This window comes from Mustelus asterias, chromosome 18 (genome assembly GCF_964213995.1).
Source record: "Mustelus asterias chromosome 18, sMusAst1.hap1.1, whole genome shotgun sequence".
NCBI lineage: Eukaryota > Metazoa > Chordata > Chondrichthyes > Carcharhiniformes > Triakidae > Mustelus > Mustelus asterias.
The window spans coordinates 50,715,129-50,739,053 of NC_135818.1; positions in this window are offsets into that span (position 1 = coordinate 50,715,129).

Here is a 23,925-nt window from a genome sequence, read left to right on the forward strand (position 1 = left end):
TCTGCCGTCCTTACGTGATCTGGCCTACATGTGATTCCAGAGTCACAACAATATGGTTGACTCTCAACTCTCTCGGGCAACTAGAGGTAGGCAATAAATGCTGGCCAGCTAGCGACACCCATGTCCCATGAATAAATTTTTTAAAAGCCCATTTCCAACCACTCTGAATAACTATCTTAAACCCAATTAAATTTCTACCCTTTCCATTTAATGTTTAATCCACTTTGCTACCTTTTCCTGAATCCCATCCCCTTAATCTTCTCTAATAATCTGTGTGATAGTTTGACAAAGACTTTCCTAAAATCTATGCTCAATACATCCATCGCATTTTCCTCACCTAACTTGTCTATTCCCTCTCTGAAAATTCTATAAGGTTTGTCATTCTCGATTTCCCTTGTGAATTCCATGCTGGATACTTCTAACTATTTTCTCTGTATCCAGATATGTGGTAATTTCATCCTTAATTAAAGACTGCAAATCTCCCCTCCCACAGATGTTAAACTAACCGGCCTCTAATTACTTAGATTAGACCTTTTTTAAAAATGGCTACGACATTGGCCCCTCGCCATTTCTTTGGTGCACACCCACATTCAACAGAGCCCTGAAGCATAAGGGTGGATTTTTACACAGAGTGCAAAGCACACCTGCCATCATACATTTCAGGCCCAGGGTAATTTAAACCCCGAGCTTCAAAGACATTTGACTGGTGGACTTCCCACCCAATTGGCAGACTGCCTATTTCCTGGGTATAATTCCTGCAAGCAACTGGAGCCCGACTTAATTCTTAAAGGGATGTTGCTGTCGGTGCTGTATTTTAGTGTTGCAAACTGGAAGATGAGTTGCAAGCGAGGCACTTTAACGCCATTGTAGAGTCTCAATTGAAAGCCGTGGGAGCAAAGAGATGGGTTCTTTTCCCCATAATTGGGAGGAAGCTTGCCGGGTCTGATATAGGCCAGTTCCAACAGCACCATCCTCTGGATCAGGGTCCAATTCAAGAAAGACTTCAATGGCTTGGCAAAGACCTCAGTGTGAATACAGCTCTTCAATTCTCCATCTCTCAACAAGAAATGGGCTGGAATTTTATTCATTCACACCTCCCCCCCACCACTCCCCCGTCATTGGGAGAACGCCTTGCCGGTCGCCTACCTGCCCCCTTACCAGTGATGGGTGGCCCACCTGGCCTTAGGCCAATTAGTGGTCACATATAGGCCTCCTCCCACTGCCAGCAGCTCACCGGTGCCCACATCATGTGGCGATGCTGCCAGATAAAGCTTGGTGGCCTGGCTACAGGCCTGGGGTGGGGTGTCCCTCCTATCCAGGCAACTGTTGCCCCATGGAAGCCAACAGCCCCCCCACCACCACCACCCCAGCAGAAAGGGCTGCACCCTGCAGTAGGAATATTCCCATTTCTATCATATATTCTTAATACATCTGTCAGATTAGGAATTATTTTTACTTCTACTGTCTCTTCATTGTAAATTAATTTTAATGCATTATTTCCTGGTAATCCTCACATTCACCAATTATTCTGTCTGGATTTCACTGCACACCAGGTAGATACAATGGATTGGCCCTTGGCATTTTCATTAAGCAACACAGTTGGCAAAAAATCCAAATCCAATGAAGTCACCCCATGATGTAAATACCCGGGAGTAGTTTCAAGGTTGTAATCTCATCCCAGAATCCAGTTACCTGAACCTCTTCATCATATTACTGCCCGGCGATAATTCTTCAATTTTTTTTTTTTAGTTTCATTAGTTGTTAGTTGATCTCCTGTGGCCTTTCTCACAAGCATAATATTTTAAAATATAAGTTTCCGTTTTGTAGCTGTTAAAATGTGAGGTGAGCAGCCCTACTTGCAAAGCTGGGGCTGTGCTGCATGCTTTTTGGAACTGGAGGCTGTGTAACGTTTGGGATCTCACAATGAAGGAGTTTCGGACTCCTGCTCAGTGATCTTCGGAATTACATTGCCATTTTTAGGCTGATGTGCATCCAAAACCACTTTATATTGACACAAGAATATATGCAGCCTAAATAGTACTCTTTAAATACAGTAGCGTCTATTTATCTGTGTAGTGGATGCTATTTTTGTAAACTAACCAAGTCAGACTTAATGCTCTCAGCTTCCATTTCTTTGGATCAATCAAGAAAAAGAGATTCCATGCAGCTGACAGCCAGACAAGGGAAAAACATTCACTCACGGTCCCTCAAATGAAATGAAAGAACTGCACTCTGGGGCGGGGATGGTGGCTCAGATGAGAAACACAAGTCAAGTTTTTTGCTCTGTGATGTTGCATTGTGCTGTCTCCTAACTTGGACTGCTATTCCTATGGCCCGCTACAGAAACAGCGTGTTAGGTTGACTTGCTAAGATCAGTTGGGTCTAAAACAAAGCGTAGTGTATCTAAGCTGCTTCCCAACAGGTTTGTTGACATAGATATCCAATAGTCTGTGTCATCTTGGCTCTATTTCCTCTTGGATGGCATGGTGGCAAAGTGGTTCGCACTGCTATCTCATAGCGCCAGGGACCCGGGTTCAATTCCGGCCTTGAGTCACTGTCTGTGTGGAGTTTGCATGTTCTCCCTGTGTCTGCGTGGGTTTCCTCTGGGTGCTCCAGTTTCCTCCCACAGTCCAAAGATGTGCGGGTTAGGTTGATTGGCCATGCTAAATTGCCCCTTAGTGTTAGGGGGACTAGCAGGGTAAATAGATGGGGTTAAGGGGATAGAGCCTGGGTGGGATTGTAGTCGGTGCTGACTTGATGGGCCGAATGGCCTCCTTCTGCACTGTAGGAATTCTATGATTCTCAAAGGTGTTGTAGGTGCCAGCCTGTAAAATCCAGTGTTTTTCCTCCATGCAGAATGGTGTGAAATACCGCCTTATTTGACTAACTTCTTCAAATGGTCCCTATTTATAGACATTCTCGAAGAAAATGAGAACATGTTTGATGAAATATGCAGTGAAAATGAAGTGAGTGAGACAAGTGTTCTTTCTTGTTACTCTGCAGTCTCCTGTTGTTGTGTGGAGTAAGAATGTTCATTTTTTAACATTCTAACATCGGCAGGTTACATTGGCCTTCATGGAATTTACACCAATCCGCTCATCAAGAGGTATGGGATGACCCAGGAAACTTCAGTGTGAATACCTTTCCCAGCCACAGACAGGTGACAACCCTCCATCGACATAATAGTGGCATTAACCCTGGTCAGGTAATTGTTAGCTGTCCCAAGGAACTATGTGGCTGAGAGAGGTTGTCAATAGTTGACATGGCTGCCCAGTTACTCATTGTTCCTTTCTTCTATCTTCATATGGGCCAGGAACCCAACCCAGGGGGCTTCATGGTGGCACAGTGGTTAGCACTGCTGCCTCACAGTGCCAGGGACCTGGGTTCAATTCCGGCCTCGGGTGACTGTGTGGAGCTTGCGCATTCTCCCTGTGTCTGCGTAGGTTTCCTCCGGGTGCTCTGGTTTTCTTCCACTCTCCAAAGATGTGCGGGTTAGGTTGATGAGCCATGCTAAATTGACCCTTAGTGTCAGGGGATTAGCAGATCACGATGGAGCACTTACTTTTCTGGGAGCGAGCGCACTGTAGATTTACTGGAATAACACCTAGATTCCAAGGGCAGAATTTTCTGAATTTCCCACCCTATCACCTGAAGTATCAGCGGGAACTACATCCCCGCTGCCATTTGACAGTTCAATGAGCGCTAATTGGCTGGAGACGGAACTTCTGCCTGTCTCTCGGACAGATGTACCACGTCAGAGAACTGCCAGTCAATCTGAATGGCCAGCAATTGTGTAGTCCAAACAGCGCCAGTGTCAACAGTGGCCAGCATTGGGATTACAAGTCATCCCCACATTCTCCCATTTTGAGGTTAACTGTGGTGGTGGGCAGCTCTGGTGGTGCCAGTCTCGCTGGCCAGATTGGTGGGATCCCAGACCAGATTCTATGCTTGGAACCTCATTAATTATGCACAGACGAGTTCCCCTCCGACTCTCCAGATGGGCCAGTTGCAGATTCCTCCGCCCGTCCTCAGCTGATGGGTTCGAAGGCTGAGGCGCCATATTTAAATATCAATTCAGCACACTCATATCACTCTCTCCAGCCCACCTGTCTTCACCAGACTGTGCACAATGTCAGCAACCCAGAGGGAAAAGACTAGCAACCTCAAGAAAATGTCTGATCCTCAATTCAACAACCCCTCCCCCTCCCCTGAAACCCATCACCTGCGAGGCACCCCTGCCCCATTGAATCTCTACTCAATGCATCTGGAGTCTCCGTGTATCCCCTTCCAGTAAACAATGTGGTATCTCTCTTTGACCCGCTTGTTTATGAGCTTTTCATGCAGCCTTGACAGAGTCCAACTTCCCTCCCCTCGGTCTTCCCTCTGCCCAAAAGTGATGAACTGCCGGGCTTTCCCACTGCCCCTGAACTCCTCGCACCCGCCACAGAATTGAGGCCAGGCAGGAAGTGGCCCTTAATTGGGCAATAATTGGTCACTCAGTTGGGGCGAGGGTGAGCAGGCTGCCCTAGGCCTCACCTGGCCTGTGTCAAATAGCAGACAGGTCAGTGGTGAGCAGGAGGGCAGCGGAAAGGCCTCCAGTGGAATTCTCCAGGCTCGTCCCATCCACCCCCTCTGCCACTGTAAAATTCTGCCCCAAGATATTAAGTTATGAAAAAAATATTACAAATAAAGTTGTACTCCCTGAAATTTAGATTAAAGTGCAATTTGATCAAAATTTTCAAGATATTAGGGTGAGCTGATAGAGTAGATGCAGACCTTTGCATGAGTTGGGGAGAGTAGGATTAAGGAACATGGCCTAAATGTTAGAGTGAGGCCTTCCAGGAGTGAAGTTGGGAAGCACTTCCACACTCAAAGGTCAGCAGGAGTTTGGAGCTATATACTTTACATTAGGTCAAATGTTAATTTTAAATCTGAGATTTACCAGAGGTATTAAAGGATATGGGGGAAAGGTTAGAATATGAAGGTAGGCCACAAATTAGTCATGATCTCATTGAATGGCAGCGCAAGATTGAGGGGCTGAATTGCCTCCTTCTGTCTCTATGTTCATATAGATGCTTGTGCTTGTGCTACCAAATAAACCTGTTGGACTTTAACCTGGTGTTGTGAGACTTCTTACTGTGTTTACCCCAGTCCAATGCCGGCATCTCCACATCATGGCTACCATCGACACCGCAAACTGCCGGCTCCAAGTGGAGAGGATCTCCAAGAAGATCGCGCATATCGACACAGACATCAAGTTTCTACAAAGATGCAAGCATTCCAACCATTATTTTGTAAATTGAGTTTGTGTCTTTATATGCCCTGTTTGTGAACTGAAATTCCACTCACCTGATGAAGGAGCAGCGCTCCGAAAGCGAGTGGCTTGTGCTACCAAATAAACCTGTTGGACTTTAACCTGGTGTTGTGAGACTTCTTACTGTGTTTACCCCAGTCCAACGCCGGCATCTCCACATCACATATCGATGCTAATCAGAGCTATAGCCCATAAAGAGGGGCGAGGCAGGTCGGGGTCTGGAGACTCAGTAATTGTGGGCAATCTGGATGATTAGGGTTGGGAGAACCGGACGAGGGGTGCATAGCACAAGGGAGTGGGAGACTTGATTGTGCTCGGCTGAGATAGTCAAATCTAACAGGGAAGAGACTGAGAGAGTATAGGGACTGATCAGAACTAAATCTTTAGAAGGCATCAATAATGATGCGGTTACCAAGGATCAAACAATTTCCTATAACTGAACACTCAGAACATTAACCAATGCTGGTGGGATTGCTCGTGGCATTTTAGAATGACAGGAGTATTATTTTATAAAAGTATTTCTCTCAATATGGGCAGCACTAGCAAGGCCAGCACTCATTGTCCATCGCCGATTGCCCTTTAGAAGGTGGTGCTGAGCCACTTTTTTGAACTGCTGCAGTCCATGTGGTGAAGGGATGACCACAGTGTTCTTAAACTGGGAGTTTGAAGCTTTTGATCAGTGATGGTGAAGGAATGCTGATATATTTCCAAGTCAGGATGATGAGTGATTTTGGAGGGGAACTAGGTGTCCCCATTCACCTGCTGCCCTTTTTCTTCTAGCTGGTGGAGATGATTGGTTTGGGAGGTGTTATAGAATCATAGAATCTACAATGCAGAAGGAGGCCATTTGGCCCATCGAGCCTGCACCGACAACAATCCCACCCAGGTCCCATCCCCGTAACACCACATATTTACAATCCTAATCCCCCTGACACTAAGGAGCAATTTAGCCAATCAACCTAACCTGCATATCTTTGGAGTGTGGAAGGAAACCGGAGCACCCGAAGGAAACCCACGCAGACATGGAGAGAATGTGCAGACTCCACACAGACAGTGACCCGAGACCGGAATTGAACCCGGGTCCCTGGCGCTGTGAGGAAGCAGTGCTAACCACTGTGCCAATGTGCCACCCACACTGTGGGCACTCAATGGATAGAATGCACTGCAGCCATGGTGAACCAATGGTGGACTGAGTGGATATTTATGGCGGTGGAGAGGCTGCTGATTGAGCGGATTGCTCCTGTTAGTGTCAAGTTTCTCAAGTGCTGGTAGTGCATCTAGCCAGACAAATGGAGTGCATCCTATCACACAGTGTCTTGTGCCTTTAAGTGGAGGAATGACTCCGAGAAGGAGGAGATGAACCATTCACCATAGAATTCTTAACTTCTGACCTGCTCTTGTAGCCCTGACATTTATTTTTGTTGTCCAGTTGAGTTTCTGGCTAATCACGACTCCCAGGATCTTGGGGGAACTCACTGACGGTAATGCTATTGAGCGTCAAGGGGAGACGGTTAAACTGGGTCTTATTAGCGATGATCAACACATGGCATTTTTATGGTGTGAAGGTTATTCACAACCTATCATCCCAAGTCTATACTTTCCAAGTCTTATTACATGCATGACGTGGAGATGCCGGCGTTGGACTGGGGTGGACAGAGTAAGAAATCTCGCAACACCAGATTAAAGTCCAACATCTCCAATCACAAGCTTTCGGAGTGCTGCTCCTTCATCAGGTGAGTCACCTGATCTCACCTGATGAAGGAGCAGCGCTCCAAAAGCTTGAGATTCCAAATAAACCTGTTGGACATTAACCTGGTATTGTGAGACTTCTTACTGCTACTACATGCAGGCACAGTTTGCTTCATCATCTGAGGAACTGCCAGTGGAGCTGAGCAATCCTTGTGCTCCCATACCTTTCATACAATAGGTACATATAAATATTTAGGACTATCTTTGAGGTTTATCCGGTGATACTGATAAGGACTTTACTCCATTATACACATCAAGAAGCAGTTACTATGTGGATCTCTTGACAGAACATTGCAATGAGATGCCTTCACTCATGAAACAATTGAAGAAGATATGGAAATAGAAGATTACAATGGTCTGACTGCAAGTCTCTTAAAGAAGACATAAATTTGACTTTTGTTTGCATTCATTTATATTATTTGTGGTATGTGGACTGCAGTCTTAATTAAAAATTGTGACCATTTCATCTAAGTATGGCATTGCTAAATATCCCGCTATATACTTGAATAATTTAAAGAGGTTTGTGCAAGATAGGTGCTTGGCCATACAGTATACAATGGTGTGAACAATAGAAGAGATCATTTCATGTTGGGACCGGGTATATACGCCCAGATTAGGAATTATTTCTAATGGTGATGAATGGCAAGTGATTTCATACATTGGGGATTCAGTATCTGATTCTAACTGCCTGACGTTTGGATCAAATAGGCTTTTATTTGGATCATATTAAGTTAAACACTGGGAACATTGCAGCCTTTTCAAACGTGCAATTCTTGGGAGAATTTCACCTGTTGAAGGAATAAAAATTGGCTCAATTTCTTCGCATTATTCCACCGAACAGGTGTGCTCCATTAATGATTTCCCAGGTTCCTCTGAACGGCTGGCTTTGATTGAACTGATTAGGAGACAAGAGGAATTTCAACTGTTGCCAAATTACTGCAGGTTTCATTTATAAACATGTAACAAAGAATGCATTGTGCGAGATATATTTAGCATGGTGAGAAAACTGTAAGGGGTCATTCACCAGCAGTGTGTTTCTGTCAGCACTTGCTCCATAGAAAATATCCAGGTCAGTCATTAGTTTGCTATTGTTTCTGACCAAGAGTGGCTATCTCTGCTCAACTGGAAATGCGGAGCTCGGTGCTTCAATTTTTGCTTTATTCTGGAGTTCTGCATTCTCACTGACGAGTAAAAATGCACTCACTTATCGGGCTTTGTACTGCTCTCAAATATACTTGAGCAGGCTATGTGTATAAGGTCCTTCACCTTTCATTCCCACAAATGTAGCACGATCAATGTATTCATTGTGTTCTCATGTCAGTACTTAACATTTTGATCATCATTTGCTTCGATTTGTGACTTTATACCCAGAATGTTTGTCTGAAAAGTAATTCCTGTCCTCGGCTTAGTTGATCGCAACTGCAACTCACAATAAAGATACTAAAGTTTATCTTGGCACTCGGGGCTAGGAAGAAAACATTGGTCCTAATTGTGCACTAATGTGTTAGATACGATGGACAATCTTGCATATTGCAGACCATTGCCATACACATTAACCTTCTCTGACTTTTTTGACGGGAACCTTGGGCATCAACTTGTGCAACAAATGAACCCTACCTGTTTATAAAACTGATTCTCCGTCCCCGCGCACCCACGAGAATTGCATTCAGGCTGGATAATCACACAAGAAGCCCCAAACATGATTTGCACTGGAGAGAACCCCACTTGCATTCTCCCTGCCCCTGCTTGACTAAGTAATTTGGTCCAGGCCCAGGGAGGACGTGAACCAGATTAGCATACTTAAATCTATATTTAAATATGCATTTACAGATATACCTGGCTCCCGGTATTCGCCGACCCATTGGCACAAGGGAAAGCCATCAGGAATCACTAGTGGTCTCCACAAACAGAGACCAGGCGTGACGGCCACGCTAGGAGGCTCAGAGACCATTGGAGCCCTGCTCTGATCAGGGAAATGACTGGGCAGTGGGCGCTGCCGACCTGGCACTCAGGGTGACACTGGCAAGGGGTGGAGCCTGAGGGGGGTGCTTGAAGGAGGTGGGGCTTGAGGCAACACCACAGCAGAGTATTGCTCATCTGGGGGGGGGCCTGATGCTGGTGATTGCGGGGGGACCCAATAGTGGCGAGGATGGGCAGGTCACCTTGATGCCTGCATGCTGGGGGGGTGGGGGGGGGGGTTTCACCTGGACATTCAGTAATGGGGGTAAGTTACCTCCCTGGGGTCAAAGGTTGGGGTGTTCCTCATGTCTGCAGGGGGTCGTGATGTCCGTGGGAGGGGGACACCCAACTTTACTTTGAGATTGAGGTGCCCTTTAAAAAAGGCAACCCAATCTCTGAGGAGCCAGTCTGGCCGCCACCATCTTTCAGTCCCGCACATCCCTTTCACGACGCAAATCACCCTAACCTCCATAACATTGTCTGGCTGTGGGAAGATTGGGATCTGAATCACGCAGAGTCACTTGGTGGGAATCGCAGCGCTTTTCCCGCAGGAAACCACAATTAGAGATCTTTTTGGGAGAATTGCTCCCAATGCATGGTTTGCTGATCATTTCAAAATACTTTTAAAAAATCATTTAGTGACCGAAATTTGTAAAAGTTTTAAGTAAAATTTCCAAATTTAACAATCGGATTTAATTTTGTATTTTAGTCCCTTTTTCATTCAGATTTATTGAAGCCAATGGGCTGCCCATAAAATCTTGGCTTGATGGGCCTCAAATTCTCTCTATTTAAGTGTAAAGTTTATTTATTAGTCACAAGTAGGCTTACGTTAACACTGCAATGAAGTTACTGTGAAAATCCCCTAGTCGCCTCACTCCGACGCTCGTTCGGGAACACCAAGGGAGAATTTAGCATGGCTAATGCACCTAACCAGCACGTCTTTCAGGCTATGGGAGGAAACCCACGCAGACAGGGGGAGAACATGCAGATTCCGCATAGTGACCAGGAATCGAACCTGGGTCCACTGGGGCTGTGAGGCAGCAGTGCTAACCACTGTGCCGCCATGTCGCATAGCGCCTTATAGGTTTGGACTGGGTGGGCAGTGGCAGGGCAGCTAACATCATCTGCTGTCAGCTCAAACTCTCCTCAACACTTCAGCTCACAACATTGTGCCCACAGAGCTGCTGAGAGAGTGAAGTGACCAGGACACACGAAGGGAAATGGAGCTTCTGTGACCTGAGTGAACAGGGAAACCATCAAGGTGTCTCCTTAACCAGTCAGATTTAAGGATTGATAAAAGTACTGAGAGGGAGGGCAAATTCACTGTCAGAATTGGTTACAGAAAGAAAGGTAAGGGATGAAATGTTGTGCCCTCCCCTGTGGAGAGTTTTTTTAGTGGGTTGGGGGGGGGGGAATTTAATTCGGCCCCACCAGCTTCCTGCCTCCGCCCTGATAATATCTGTGGTGGGAAGGGTCATGGGCAATTCATGCCCACTTAAAGGGCCTATTCCTGCCATTGCTGATATTAACCCAGTGGTGGGCAGAGGGGGTTCCTTGTGTGTTTGCTTATGGGCTGCCACGGAGGGTGTGGGGGGGAGGGGTTCTCTGTGCCTGATCAAGGAATTCAGCATTGGGAAGCAGGGTTGCTGAAAGCCGGCCAACTGCCTTTTGGTGCCAACCCTGCTCTGTGACTCCCTTCATGCCCTCACCACCCGGTGCTGGGTCCCTCTGAGGCCCTCGGTAGGTGTCATACCGGCAGCAGCCACCACCATCCTGGTGGTGCTGCTGAGTACACAAGCTGCTGGTTGGTTGGCAGGTGTGACTTCTGCCCTTGGGGTCCTTGATCCGGGGGAAAGGCCTGTTGCTGGTATGTTAATTTAACTTAACTCCAAGGCCTCTTCTCTATTTACCACTCAACTGTCAGGAATTGGTAGCTGGACAGAGGTGAGGATTAATTAATTGGAATACAGTACTGGGTTGTAGGACCCTGCTACTGGGCACTGAAGGAATTATCCCTGGCATCACAGCAAGTCAGTTGGGAACATTGGGCAGGGAAGACAAAATGTCCCTTGTAAAGTCGAGAGCCACAAGGTTAGGGGAAGAAGAATTGGAAGGGGCTGCTGCTCTCACCCCTTCCCCTTCCTCCGAGAACAAAGATCAGTCCAACCTTGTCCTCCCACGTGCAGCTGATCATTTTCTGCCAAGTGCAGTATTATAGCATCTTCTTTCCTTTTCAATCTTCCAAAGTGCTCATTCCCTCCTCAACAGTGCGATTCACTCTGAAAGCACCTCTCCCCCTCCCAACGCACCTTCCCATTGGACAGGAAGTGCAACACCTGACCTTTTACCTCCTATCCAATCGTCCAGGGGCTCATCCTTAGGTGAAACAGTGATTTGCTTGCATGTTTTTCAATTTAATATTTAAAGTTTTAAACCTTATTTATTTATTAGTATCATAAGTAGGTTTGCTTTAACACTGCAATGAAGTTTCTGTGAAAATCCCCCCAGTTGCCACACTCTGGCGCCTGTTCAGATACACTGAGGGAGAATTTAGCATGGTCAATGCACCTAACCAGCACGTTTTTTGGACTTCAGGAGGAAACCAGAGCACCTGGAGGAAACCCACACAGACACAGGGAGAACGTGCAGACTCCGCACAGGCAGTCACCCAAGCCAGGAATCGAACCCAGGTCCCTGGTGCTGTGAGGCAGCAGTGCTAACCACTGTGCCACCGTGCCATCCCATTTATTCTGCGCTGGGGAGACCTAAAGCAGATGGGGTGACTGCTTTGCAGGACACCTTTAGTCTAGTCTGCAGGCATTAACTTGGAGTTTCAGTTACCTGTTATTTGGTTCCTCTTCTGCTCTCTGACCTCTCTACGCTTGGCCTTGGACACAGTTCCAATGAAACTCTGCAGAAGCTGGAGGAACAGTATTTTGTCTTTTGATTAGGCACTTTACAGCCTTCCGGACTCTTTAATATTATAATTTCAGATCAAACTTCTGCCTCCCACCACTATCCACCCCACACATTTATTTCAGGTGGCAACTGTTGGTAATGATTGTGCATATTTCCATTTACACTTCCTCAGGATCTATCTTGTCCCATTACCGTCTCCTGTTGTCCTGCTATAATCATCTCTTTTGTTGTTTAATCTCTCCTGTCTTCCACCCTCCCGCAGACCGTCCGTTTGTTCTTCCCTGCCTTTACACTTGTTTAAAACCCGTTACATCCCTGTAACTTTTGCCGGTTCTGACGAAAGGTCATCAACCTGAAACATTTCTCCACCTGACCCTGCTGAGTATTTCCAGCATTTCCAGTTTTTATTTAAACTTGTATTTTTTTAAATATGAAGAATGTAAACATTATAAGTTACTGACACCTGTGAGAAACCGAGACATATACAGGGAGCAAGAGGAAATCAGAGAGACAGATACACAACGGCCAAAGACTCTCATTATCTATCACCTGTTTTGTTGATAGTTTCTGATAGCCGAGGGAAACACAGATAAAGAGAGGCAGATATACCTCCAAGAAAAATCCATCAAATTTGTTTCACTTCTTTCACTGTAGACAGGCAGAAAAAATGAGCTGAACCCCACATCCACCCCTTTCTGAGCATCAGGATTATATGCCAGAATTCTGCCAAACCACAGGAACCCTCTTCCCGGCGCATCCAGACTAGGGTTGTCCCATGTTGCCAATGCTTAGATTTCCCATCCCAATGCTGTCCAAAGTCCAGGATTATTCCAAGGTGCTGCCTAAATCTAGATCCATTCCCCTGGCTGCCAAAGGACAGAACTAGTGGTTAGCACTGCTGTCTCACATTCGGTCACGGGCATTCGGCCTCTGATATTCGGGTAAGCGTTCTCCAAGGCGGCCTTCGCGACACACGACAGCGCAGAGTCGCTGAGCAGAAACTGATAGCCAAGTTCCGCACACACAAGGACGGCCTCAACCGGGATATTGGGTTTATGTCACACTATTTGTAACTCCCACAGTTGCGTGGACCTGCAGAGTTTCACTGGCTGTCTTGTCTGGAGACAATACACATCTTTTTAGCCTGTCTTGATGCTCTCTCCACTCCCATTGTTTTGTTTCTTAAAGACTTGATTAGTTGTAAGTATTCGCATTCCAACCATTATTCATGTAAATTGAATCTGTGTCTTTATAAACTCTGTTTGTGAACAGAATTCCCACTCACCTGAAGAAGGGGCTTAGAGCTTCGAAAGCTTGTGTGGCTTTTGCTACCAAATAAACCTGTTGGACTTTAACCTGGTGTTGTTAAACTTCTTACTGTGTCTCACAGCACCAGAGGGTTCCATTCCCGGCTTGGGTCACTGTGTGTGCGGAGTTTGCACGTTCTCCCCATGTCTGTGTGGGTTTCCTCTGGGTGCTCCGGTTTCCTCCCACAGTCCGAAAGAAGTGCTGGTTAGGTGCATTGGCCATGCTAAATTCTCCCTCAGTGAACCCAAACAGGCGCCAGAGTGTGGCAACTAGGGGATTTTCACAGTAACCCCATTGCAGTGTTAATGTAAGTTTACTTATGACAGTAATAAATAAACTTAAGCTTACTCCCATTGCAGCTAACACTATTTTCCCTATTCACCCCTACTAAATATCAAAATCCAGCTGGTATCCGGTGTAATCTCCACTTTAAAACTGGTAAGAGATGCAATGAATGAAGATATACAGAGTTGTACAAATCAACATTGGAGGTTTAACTACAAATCTAGGTATTGTATTTAGTCACTGTAAATTTGTAGCTCTGATGGTATGCTATGAAAGTTCCAGTTCACTATGAGCATCTGCAGAATTATATTAACATTTTGCATGTAACAGTCCATTTTACATTTTACTTGTGCTATAAATTTCATTCCATACCTGGACATTACTTTCAACCTATATTGAGTACAAGGTAAGTATACTTACCTTTCAGATTTTCCAAAGCTAGGTGGTGCTGCTGCTCCTCAAGCAATATCTCCTAGGCCCTTAACTCAAGGTACAACTAAAAGTAAAGAGTTTCAGCTTAATTTATATTTTTTTAAGTTATTGTGGTCACCGGTTCCTGCAGCGGTATAATTTTAAACATTGGTAAACCAAATTTTAATACATTTCATTCTGTTTTAATTTTTAAAAATATTTCCACTCCCCTTTCTCTTCTGTGTCTCTTGGGGACTGGAGAGGGAATTTTGTGATCAAGGATACGGGAGAAATGTATCTTCCAATTATATAGTGTTCATGACTGGGAGACTGACAAAGGAGAGGCAGCAAGAGTTTGGAGGTTGCGGTTGGCCTGGGGCAGAATGCTTCAGGGGAAGTTGTGGAAGGAGTTTGGAGGGAAGTGGACAAGAGAGAGGAAGATGTAGTGCTGGGAAGCAGTGTGACACATGAAGAGGCTCCATGAGATGGGGAGCGTCAACAGGGCCGTAGATGGAGAACCATCTGCTTCACGTTGTTTCCTGTTGGCGCCGTGTATGCCTCACCTTTCACCCTAGGGTCAGTCTGTAGTCCTGGCAGGACGCTAGTTGCAATCTCCTTCGACACGCACCATCTCCCTGCTGACCAATGTCTGTGCTTCCCTCCAATAAAGGGGAGTGATAAAACATAACAGATCAGAAGAGGGAGAAAACAGTCAAAATGGCGTCAAAGAGGTCACAGAAATAAAGGTTTTCTGAAATGGGTGGGAAATGAGTTGCACCGACTGGGAGCCTGGACAGGGTACCAGCATCAGAATAACCAACTCATCTGCATATTAATTAGAACGGTCATTGGCACACGTTCCGTGGAAGACAAGACGGGGTCAATGTGCTGCGGTGCTTGGAAAGGTGCAGCCTATTTTTTAAAGAAATACCAACAGGTTGCAAAAGTTGTCTGAGAGAATAGTGGATACAGAGGAGATCGAATGGTTTAATGGTTTGACAATTGCTTATAATGACTGGATAACTCTGGACTATTCTTGGACCACCTTGTAAGATTGTTGAACACAGGAGAACCTAGCAGAGGTTGTCAAAGAAGACAGCAGGGCTTGACATGGAAGCAGAGATGAAGGTGTCACAATTTCTGAATCTGACTGGAAAATCCTGCTGGATAAAATAGAGCAGAGGAGGTGCAGACAGCTGAGTTTTCATGGGATAAAGCCTGCTATAAAGATCACATGCCATGTGGAGGGAGATGAGCTGCTACTAAATACCAAATTACTCATCCACAGGATTGTAGACCATTGTTGCGGCCGTTACAGACAGAGGAAAAAATACTCCTGTTTAGTTCCTTTTTAAAACAAAAACTTTAGCATAAGTAATCGAATAGGTTATTAATTCCTGAAGATGTGCACCATAGGATTAGAATAGGCTCAGCCCCAAACTGCACTGCTGCCAGGGACCTGGGTTTGATTCCCATGTTGGTCACTGTCTGTGCGGAGTCTGCATGTTCTCCCCGTGTCTGCGTGGGTTTCCTCCGGGTGCTCCAGTTTCCTCCCACCATCCGAAAGACGTGCTGGTTAGGTGCATTAGCCATGCTAAATTCTCCCCTCGGTGTACCCAAATAGGTGCCAGAGTGTGACAACTAGGTGAATTTCACAGTAACTTCGTTGCTGTGTTAATATAAGACTACTTGTGACACTAATAAATAAACTTTAAATTTTAAAACTTTAAACTTGAAAACTTTTAACTTTTAAACTTTAAACGCCTATAATGTATTAGTTTTACCCTGGATAACTCTAAGGAGGTTACAAAAGTCTTTAGAGATTAAGTAAATCGAATGCTCAGCACTGATATTATAGTTGAAGGTTGGCACAAAAAAATGTTGGTTACAATTCCTGGAATGCCCCAGAGGATGGCTACTTGGAAAGCTGTGGCAAATAAGGCTTGAGTGTTCCTTTCATTTTGGAAAGTAACTTTCTGTTCTTATTTAATTTTGATGCATTTAATATGTGGAAAGTTTAGTGGTTGTCACCCCACACACTCCCTTTTCTTCATCCCCACCCCAAATAACATGTAAATGTGCAGCTCGTGAAACGTGGAGAACATTTCACATATCTGCTTTTTAAAAGGCATCAGTGGTTCATGTTATGGGCAGATAGAAATTGATTTATTTTTACAATGCCATGAAGGATCGTGTTCTCGACTTCAGAATAGATGGAACTTGTGTGTGAATAGGGAAATGCTGTAAAGTTAATTATTATAGGTAATTGAAAAGGCATATTCTGAGCAGAAGGACATGAATACACTCAATATTCATATTCATTCAACATTCATATTTTTATATAATGTAATATTACTGTCTCCCAAGGTTGATGTCATTTTAAAGTATTCCAAAACCAAAACAGGGACTGCTGGAAAATCTCAGAAGGTTTGACAGCATTTGTGGAGAGAGAATAAAATTAGTTGGAACGTTAACTGTCAGACCTGCTGTGATTTTCCAGCATTCCCTATTTTTGTTTCAGATTCCAGCAATTGCAGTAATTTTGCTTTTACGTTAGTTATGGGGAACCTGTAATATCATAGAACCGCTACAGTGCAAAAGGAGGCTGTTCAACCCATTGAGCCTGCACTGACAACAATCCCACCCAGGTTCTATCTCTGTAACTTCACGTAATTACCCTGCTAATCCCCCTGACACTAAGAGGCAGCCAGCATGGCCAATCAACTAACCTGCACATCTTTAGACTGTGGGAGGAAACCGGAGCATCTGGAGGAAGCCCATGCAGACACGGGGAGAATGTGTAAACTCCACACTCGCCCGAGGGCTGGAATTGAACCTGGGTCCTTGGCGCTGTGAGGCAGCAGTGCTAACCACTGTGCCACCATGCCACCCCCTATCAACTGCATCAAAGATGAAGTGGGAGGGTGGCGAGTTCTGTGTTGTGGATTTGAGTACTTAGCTTATGAAACCTAGGAGTTCCATATTACAGAGTTCTGAGTCCCCAGACATGATCTCGCAAGACTCTGGTCGGTATTGCCCTCCCTTCCTGAAGGTATTTGAGAATTGTACATTAAATGTATACAAATAGAAAGCATTTAATTGACCACATATAAAAAAGAAGCACTTATTGAGACTGTGGTGTGGTTTGAGTTAGGAGGTGTATGCTTGTAATATTTAACTTTGTAAATAAATGTAAGGCTGAGTAAAGATTGGCTCCAGTAATACGATTCACCAATTGGCTGTCTGGAATATAACTGTATTTTCACTCTTTGGGCTCGGATTCCATGTGTGCCGGACCCCTTTTGTTACATCACCTAAGTGCTAATGTTTGAACTTTGATTGCATATATTGATAAATTATTTGCCAACGTTTTGAGTTGAGATGACCCTTCGTCAGACCCTTCGCTCTGACGAAGGGTCATCCACACTCAAAACATTGGCTCTACACTCTCTCCACAGATGCTGCCAGACCTGCTGAGATTTTCCAGCATTTTTCTGTTTTAGTTTCAGATTCCAGCGTCTGCAGTATTTTGCGTTTTATCTTGATGATTATTTCTCTCGGGGTGATCCTCTTCTGTGTACTTGTGTGCATTTCCAACCGGAGCCATTAGAAATCTGATCCGGAGCAGGGATCTGGGCATTTTGTCTCTTCGGGCTCCCCGTGTAATTATACCACACAACTGCTATCTGTATTGAGATGTGTTCATGACTTATTAATCAGGAAGTGAACTTGGAATAATTGCAGTCTGCTGTCTAACCTCTCCACATCTTCATCAGCAACGTGGAGATCCAATTTGTTTTCTGTTTTAATTTGCAACTTTCACTTGGAGTATATGGGAAAGAGAAGCAATAAAAATAAATATCAGCTGGTTGTCTGAAAACTCGGGCATTGTTGACTGACCCTTTTTCTCTCCATTAGCTGGCAACACAAAGTTCAAACACACTGGGAGGTGTCTTCAGAACCCAAGATGGGTGATATGCTCAAACTGTCAAGTTATTTTAATAATATAATGCCTCAAGCTTATTTATTGTAAGTGGCACTAATTGCTCATAAGGGATTTGGTAAACACGCTGTGGGTTCATTTATTAAGACTAGGCACATGAGAATAGTCATATATAGGTATAAAGTTTGAAGACATCAGGGCCGTGTGTGTGTGTGCACTGCCCAAAAGTGAAACCAAGACTGAATCACATGACACATCTCCCTTTTAGTGACATCATGCTGACATCCCTTAAAGGCATTTTAAAACACGAACCTTTTTTTTGTGACAAGAATTCATAGAATCATAGAATCCTTGCAATGCAGAAAGAGGCCATTTGGCCCATTGAGTCTGCACCGACGACTAACCTACCCAACTCTATCCCCATAATCGCTATTTACCCTTGCTAGTCTCCCTGACATGAACGGGCAATTTGGCACGACCAATCAACCTAACCTGAACATCTTTTTTCTGCGGGAGGAAACCGGTGCAGACACGGGGAGAATGTGCAGACTCCATACCGAGAGTCACCCAAGGCTGGAATCGAACCTGGGTCCCCGGCTCTGTAAGGCAGCAGTGCTAACCCCCGTGCTGTCCTGGAACTGATCTTTCAGTTCTTCCATGAGCTGTAATTTCAGTTTTGTTGCCCTTTAAGAGTAGACACTGGTGATTTTATTATGAATTTTAGAAATTGAAGAGTAGTCATTCTGGGTCAGTTCCCCAGCATCTGAATTTGTTGCCAATCGCCAACCCCACAATTGCTAAATATGGCCGCACCACTATATTTGTACAGCTACTGAAAACTGGTTGCAACTGTTTTTTTGCTTAATGCATTTTCAGTTGCCAGGCTATAATGAACTTGTTGCTATATTAAGTAGAGGTAAATGAGAAATGGAATTTGGACAAGAATGCAGAAATGTATCGCTGGCGAGCTCCAGGAAATAACTGGTTCTCTGGGCTGGCAACCCTTCAAGTTTCCAGGCCACACAGCATAATGCTAAAACGCTAAAATTACAGTAATAAAGCTACTGAAATGTCAAGAGGAGCTATATTATAACAATAAAACTTAACTATAAATATAAAAAGCCATTCTAACCACTAAAATAAAACAGCATTCTAACAAATAACGAACATTGCTTCAATTTCTTGGGCTTTCCCTACTTGTTCTCTTGTTTTAAAACTTTGATTCAGGACAAATATTTTTACTATGAGCTGTAATCCCCTTATTAAATGGCCCCTTATAGGATGGCACAGTGGTTAGCACTGCTGCCAGGGGACCCGGGTTCGATTCCCGGCTTGGGTCACTGTCTGTGTGGAGTTTGCACGTTCTCCCCGTATCTACATGGGTTTCTCCTGGGTGCTCTGGTTTCCTCCCACAGTCCAAAGATGTGCGGGTTAGGTTGATTGGCCATGTTAAATTCTCCCTCAGTACACCCGAACAGGGGCCGGAGAGTGGCGACTAGGGGATTTTCACAGTAACTTCATTGCAGTGTTAATGTAAGCCTACTTGTGATTAATAAATAAACTTAAACGTTACTTCATATTTGTCCAGAGATTTAGCATTGCCTGCTGCAGAATTGCTGTGGAATAAGGTTCATCCATTGCCAATGATTCCAAAATATTAATTCCAAGTCTTCTTTGCATCAATAGATATTCTTTTCTCTCTCGAGTGTTACTTAATTGTGATTTAATTTGTTAATGAGCAGATGGGTAGGGCGGGGTTTTCTGGCCGCGCTTGCCCCAAGACCGGAAAATCCCATACAAGGTCAATGGACCTTTGCATGATCCGTGTCCGACCCACTACAATTCCTGTGGGTGGGAAAATTCCCTCTTAGAAATTCACAAATATAAAAGAGTCGCTAATAAATCCGATAAGGAATTTGGGAGGGATGAGAATGTGATGAAACTTGCGACCACATAGAGTGGTTGAGGGGAGCAGTACAGATGCATTTACTGGGAAACGAGGTAAGTATCTGAGGGAGAAAGGAATAGAAGGATATTCCCACAAAGTGAGATGAAGTAAATAGAGTGAGAGGAGGCTTGGGTGGAGCATGAACCCTGCAACATAAGCTGAATGGCCTATCTTTGCATTGTTTTATATATAGGCTGGGATTCTCCAAAACAAAACAGGGAAAACAGGAGCAATTCCCGCCCGTTTTTTGGGCGTACTTACCTGAACAAGTCTCCGACATTCTGAGCAATACACAATGTCTCAGTGGGATTCTCTCTGAAAAGTCGGGGGTGGGGCCTATCCCCGGCCAAGAAGCCGGCAGCATAGCGCTGAGTGAGGCCACTGCGCATGTGCCAATCTGTCAGTGCGGAGATTGGCACATGCACACTGGCCCCCTCCATCGCCAGCCTCCTGATTGCTGGCCTTCCCGACACACTCCACCCCGGTTGCTGGCCTACCAGACCAATCCTGGGCCAGCACCGATCTACCCCCTCCCCCCACTCCGATGGCCAGCCCCGACAGCCCCCCCCCCCCCCATGGCTAGACCCGACCCCATCCACCCCGATGACCAGGCTCGACCCCCCCTCCCAATGACCAGCCCCGATTGCCTCCTCCCTCCCTCTCCCACCGATCCCATTTGCAGAGTGGCGGTGGGTCCCTCCCCAGTGGGCAGTGTCAAGGTACCTGGTGGCCTGATGTCTGTTTCCATGGCAGCATAGTAAGGAGCCAGACCATGTTGGAGGGCTCGCCTGCTGGCTGCAGAGCCAGTGAAAGGACAACAGTACCTCTTGTTGTGAAGGCCTGCTGAACCACACATCAGGTAGTGAGAGGCTGCCCACTCCCTGGAATCAGGTTTGTGGGGGCAGGAAGTCTCGCCGACAGAGACCTGTTGGCCAACCAAAGACTGGCAGCTCCTGTGCTCAGCAGCGCCACTGGAGATGCTGTGGCAATTGCTGGAAGTACAGGCACCAAAGTCCCAGGATTGCAGACTGACCCAGGCCCCAGGTAAGTAATGTGGTGGAGGTGGGGGAAGTGGAGGTGGTGGGGGTGGTGGGCCACTTAAGAATCTCAATTAGCAGTGGGGGAAGGTAAACCATGGACCTTCCTGGCCATAACTTAATTCTGGGGGAGGCTGGAAGGCCACCATCCCATCTAATTAAGACCATAAGATATAGGAGCAGAATTAGGCCATATGGGCCATCGAGTCTGCTCCACCATTCGATCATGGCAGATATGTTTCTCAACCCCATTCTCCCGCCTTTTCCCTATAATTAATTTAATCCCCTATCCACCTCCAAGCTGGACACCAGAGAGAGCAGAAATTCTGTTCATTGCTACAATGGAGGTTCAGACTGTGGATCTCTGTACTCAAAGGGGTTTTGAGGCTCTCATGGCAGTCCAGAAACCTGACCTCCAGCAGATTACTCAGATTGAAGACCAGGCCTGGGAGGAGTGGAAGAGGTTTCCAGGAGGATAAACCTCCTAAGCTCTCCTCTGGATGACAGCATTTGTGCTCCCACCAGTGCTTTTCCTGTTACCCAGACTGGTCCTGCCTATGCCAAGGTGGTACAATCCAAAACTGGGTTCTTAGGGCCCAGAACTGCTTGAGGGCATCTTGCAAGTTCATCTGCAATCTCGTCTCACCCTCTCCTACCCAACACCCCCATGCAAATTAGTAGCCTCTCCAACAGCCATGCGGTGTTCACTTGGGTAACAGTGTGTAAAAGCACTTGAACAGGCAATGGCACCCACTAGACAAGCAGAATAACTTAGTTGTGGATATATTGGATGTGTCATCCAATAAGCTTATTTTTGGGTGGTGGTTTTTATTTCAGGATTTTATTCAGGAGGACACTGAGATATTACAGGTGCATTTAGGGATGGCACAGTAGTTGGCACTGCTGCCTCATAGCTCCAGGGACATGCGTTCAATTCCGGCCTCGGGTCACTGTCTGTGTGGAGTTTGTACATTCTCCCCGTGTCTGTGTGGGTTTCCTCCGGGTGCTTCGGTTTCCTCCCACAGTCCAAAGATGTGTGGGTTCGGTTGATTGGCCATCTTAAATTGCCCCTTAGTGTCAGGTGGATTAGTAGGGTAAATATATGGGGTTACAGGGATAGGGCCTGGGTGGGATTGTTGTCTGTGCAGGCTCAATGGGCTAAATGGCTTCCTTCTGCACTGTATGGATTCTATGATTCTAAGTTTTGGTACAACGGTGGTAATGGGCTGAAGCCTTGGGGGAACCGGAATCTGATCAGCTATTGATCAACAGCTAATCTGGAGTAAAGGGATCCCTCCCATACGCCTTCTCTTTTTCCCCCGTGAGACAGCTCTACCTATCGATGAGCTCTTCATCTTTGTGACAAAGCGGTTATGATGAGGCAAGAGATCACCATGACTTGGACACCTGTTCTGGTGAGCACTGATGGCCTCCTTCCTCATGTTTGGTCGAGGCTTTCTGCTGAAAATGCAGAAAACTCCTTTGATCTTCCTGTCCGAATGTCGGCATCAAAATCCAATCAGTCATCAAAACCTCACCACAACACTTCCCCAAACCTGAGCAAAAGTAAGCCAAAGAAAACCCCCACCTCAGTGTAATTTGGATCATTGGCCTACTAAATAATGTAGTGGGGGATCGCTCATGCAGCTAAATACATGTTCACTAGGTGTTAATCAGACCTGCATCTTCCAAAATGGCAGGCCGTAAACCCAATCAATTGAAGGTTAGATCTGGTGTGTTGACAAAACATATTTTGTCTTCCGTAATGATGGGGAAGATTCTCATCCTTGCTGTCTGGGAAGTAATCTGACGGGAAGTTCAGCCAGGTTCTACAAGTGATAGGTTATCCACCCCAGGGGCTGAAGAGAAAAATCTACCCAATTATTATTTTTTACACAAACTATGAATATCACCCCTGTTCCAATGTTGACATCAATAGCCAACTATCATAAATACAATCTGCTTAAAATACCAGGTCCTCTCTGAATGGGGATTGCACCAGGAATAAACAACCAGCATTCTTGCGCAATTATTAAGGGTAGACTGGGTGGCCTGGTGTTCCCTCCTGTGGGATTTGGGTCTGATTCCTGTCCAGACAGCGGAGATTAAGGTCTCATCTCAGTGATGGTCGATAATAGTTCTAAATTAAATTAATTTGCAATCTTGAGTTAACTCCCACTGCACCCAAGTTCATAACTCTAAACCACACACAGATCTAATACTAATTGGCATTAATTCTGTTTGAATTCGATGGCGGTGTGGGAAAAGGACATGTAGGAAGTTACTTTGCAAGCCCACAACAAGTGATGGGGAATTTGCCTGCTGCCAACACCTACTGCTGTCAATTTTTTGAACTGAGGATATAGCATGCACTCAGAAAGCACTTAGAATCTAATATAGTCCTTATAGGATGCTACATAAAGCTAATTATTAGTAAATCAAGTTAAAACTGGGAGTCAAATCTACCTGGCTGGGGGTTGGGGGGGTCGAAAGTAGAAAGGGAATGTTAGAGGGTGGGATGTGCGTATTGAATATAGTGCTTCAGGGATTAGTATTCAATCCTTCTTAATTAGAAAATTAATCTGATTTTCTAAACTTAATCTGTGTATCATATCAAACTGGGAGGCACTGGACAATTGAGAAGCATCTAAGAACATTTGAATAACGAGAAAAGTGACTGGTGAAATTCCAGGCAGATGAGGGTAAAATATTGCACGTTAAAATAAAAATAAATGGATGACATTGTGTCAAGACAGCTGAAGTCGAAAACTGAGCTAAGGACATTAAAAATGACACTTTCACATTTACAGTCACTGAGAAGCAGTTATAAACTGTATAACCAAATCCATGGTGCCACAGGGATTAGCCAGGGACCTGGGTTCAACTCCCGCCCCATATCTGCGTGGGTTTCCTCCGGGTGCTCCGGTTTCCTCCCCCGCTCCAAAGTTATGCGGGTTAGGTTGATTGGTCATGCTAAATTTCCCCTTAGTGTCACGGGGACTAGTAGGGTATATATGTGGGGTTACAGATATAGGACCTGGGTGGGATTGGG